This window comes from Tamandua tetradactyla, chromosome 7 (assembly GCF_023851605.1).
Source record: "Tamandua tetradactyla isolate mTamTet1 chromosome 7, mTamTet1.pri, whole genome shotgun sequence".
In the NCBI taxonomy this organism is placed as follows: Eukaryota; Metazoa; Chordata; class Mammalia; order Pilosa; family Myrmecophagidae; genus Tamandua; species Tamandua tetradactyla.
This window is the reverse complement of record NC_135333.1, coordinates 111,588,932-111,591,230: the sequence shown is the minus strand read 5'-3', so window position 1 is coordinate 111,591,230 and position 2,299 is coordinate 111,588,932. Positions and strand designations below refer to the sequence as shown.

General features: G+C 41.9%; 1 pseudogene; it reads left to right on the top strand.

Moving 5' to 3' along the window:
* The first annotated feature begins 410 nt into the window (after window positions 1–410).
* Window positions 411–1,888, top strand: LOC143689956 (elongation factor 1-alpha 1 pseudogene; annotated as a pseudogene).
* Window positions 1,889–2,299: the final 411 nt, after the last annotated feature.

Genomic DNA, 2,299 nt, shown 5'->3' with positions numbered 1-2,299 from the left:
GCAGCATGAGATGACAAAAGGAATGTAAAAACCTATAGAGGCAGACAGTCTGGGACAAAGGTTTACAGGCTTCAAATACCTGGGAGAGAGATGTGTGTCTCCTGGGAAGCAGAGGGGACAACCAAACTTCTGTAAACAGAGGCACCAAAACAACTAACAAGCGAAAGCCCAGGATGAGACAGAAGCCCAAAAACAGGGAAAACCCAGCAAGCTGCATTGCCTTGGGCAAACCTTTCTGATAGGAAAGCTGAAGTCAAGAAAATCTCTATCTTATCACCAGCTGGTTGCAAAACCAAGAAACAGACAACCCAGGGAATAAGCCCCAGAGTTAATATTTTAAAGTATTAATATGTGCAGTGTGCAAGAAGAGTACAAAAAAAAAAACAAAAAAAACAAGGAATGATACCCATCCAAAGGGTGAGGATAAAGATACAAAAAACATCGACAAAGAACATGAGAATATGGGCATACCAAAGACTTTGTAAAAACTGGTCTTAAAAATGCTCGAGAGCTTTTTTTTTCCTAAGAGGTTAGCCACCAGAACACAAGTGTTGTGAAAACCATAGCTATATCTTAAGTCAAAGTGGGAAAGGAAAAGGCTCATATTAACATTGTCATTATTGGACATGTAGGTTCGGACAATCCACCACAACTGGCCACCTTATCTACAAATGTGGTGGAATCTGCCAAAGAACCATTAAAAATTTGGGAAGGAGGCTGCTGAGATTGGAAAAGGGTCCTTTAAGTATGCCTGGGTCTTGGATAAACTAAATGATGAACACGAGCATGGTATCACCATTGATATCTCCCTATGGAAATTTGAGACAAGCAAATTGATGTCCCAGGTCACAGAGGCTTTATTAAAAACATGATTACAGGCACATCTCAGGCAGACTGTGCTGTCCTGATTGTTGCTGCTTGTGTTGGTGAATTTGAAGCTGATACATCCAAGAATGGGCAGACCTCAGAGATGCCCTTCTGCCTTACATAGTGGGTGTGAAACAAGTAATAATTGGGGTTAATGAAATGAATTCTGCTGAACCACCCTACGGTCAGAAGAGATATGAGGAAATCATTAACGAAGTCAGCACCTACATTAAGAAAATTGGCTACAACCCTGACACAGTAGAATTTGTGCCAATGTCTTGTTGGAATGGTGACAACATATTGGAGCCAAATGGTAATACGTTTTGGTTCAGGGAATGGTGCAATACCCATAAGGATGAAAATGCTGGTGGAACCACATTGCTTGAAGCTCTGGATTGCATCTTACCACCGTCTTGACAAACCCTACCTCTTCAGGATGTCTACAAAACTGGTGGTGTTGGTACTGTTCCTGTGGGCTGAGTGGAGACTGGTATCCTGAAACTGGGCATGGTGGTGACCATTGCTCCAGTCAACATTACAACTGAAGTCAGTTGAAATGCACCATGAAGCTTTGCGTGAAACTCTTCCTGGGGACAATGTTGACTTCAATGTCAAGAACATGCCTGTAAAAATGATGGTCATGGCAATGTGGCTGGTGACAGGATAACCACCTGGCTTCACTGCTCAGGTGATTATCCTGAACCATCCAGACAAAATCGGTGCTGGCTATGCACCTATGCTGAAGGTTTGCCAAGTTGAAGGAGAAGATTGATAGTCATTCTGGCAAGAAGCTGAAAGGTGGCCCGAAATTCCTGAAATCTGGTAATGCTGCCATTGTTGATATGGTTCCTGGCAAGCCCATGGGTGTTGAGAGCTTCTCTGACTATCCTCCTCTGGGTCATTTTGCTTTTTGTGATATGAGACAGACAGTTGCTGTGGGTGTTATCAAGGAAGTGGACAAGAAGTCTGCTGGAGCTGCAAGGTCACCAAGTCTGCCCAGAAAGTTCAGAAAGCTAAATGAATATTACCCATAACACTTGATACCCCAGTCTTAATCAGTGGTGGAAGAATGGTCTCAGAACTCTTTGTCTCAACTGGCCATTTTAAGGTTAATAGTAAAAGACTGGTTAATGAAAATAATGCATCATAAAACTTTTAGAAGGAAAGGGATGGGTTTTTTTGTTTTTTTTTCATTCAACAATATTTATTGAGGCGACCATACACTACCATGGTTGGATGGTAGGGGATCCAACCATCAACAAATTGCCTTTCGTTATGAACAGGCTTACAGTCTAATGGAGAAGGACAATGAACAAATAATTATATAATGTGATAGTGACTCATGCTGCAAAGAAAATGAGTGGGATAAAGGAACAGAGAAGGAAAAGGACAGAAATGCCATTTTAGATGGTGGTCAGGCAAGGCATCTCTT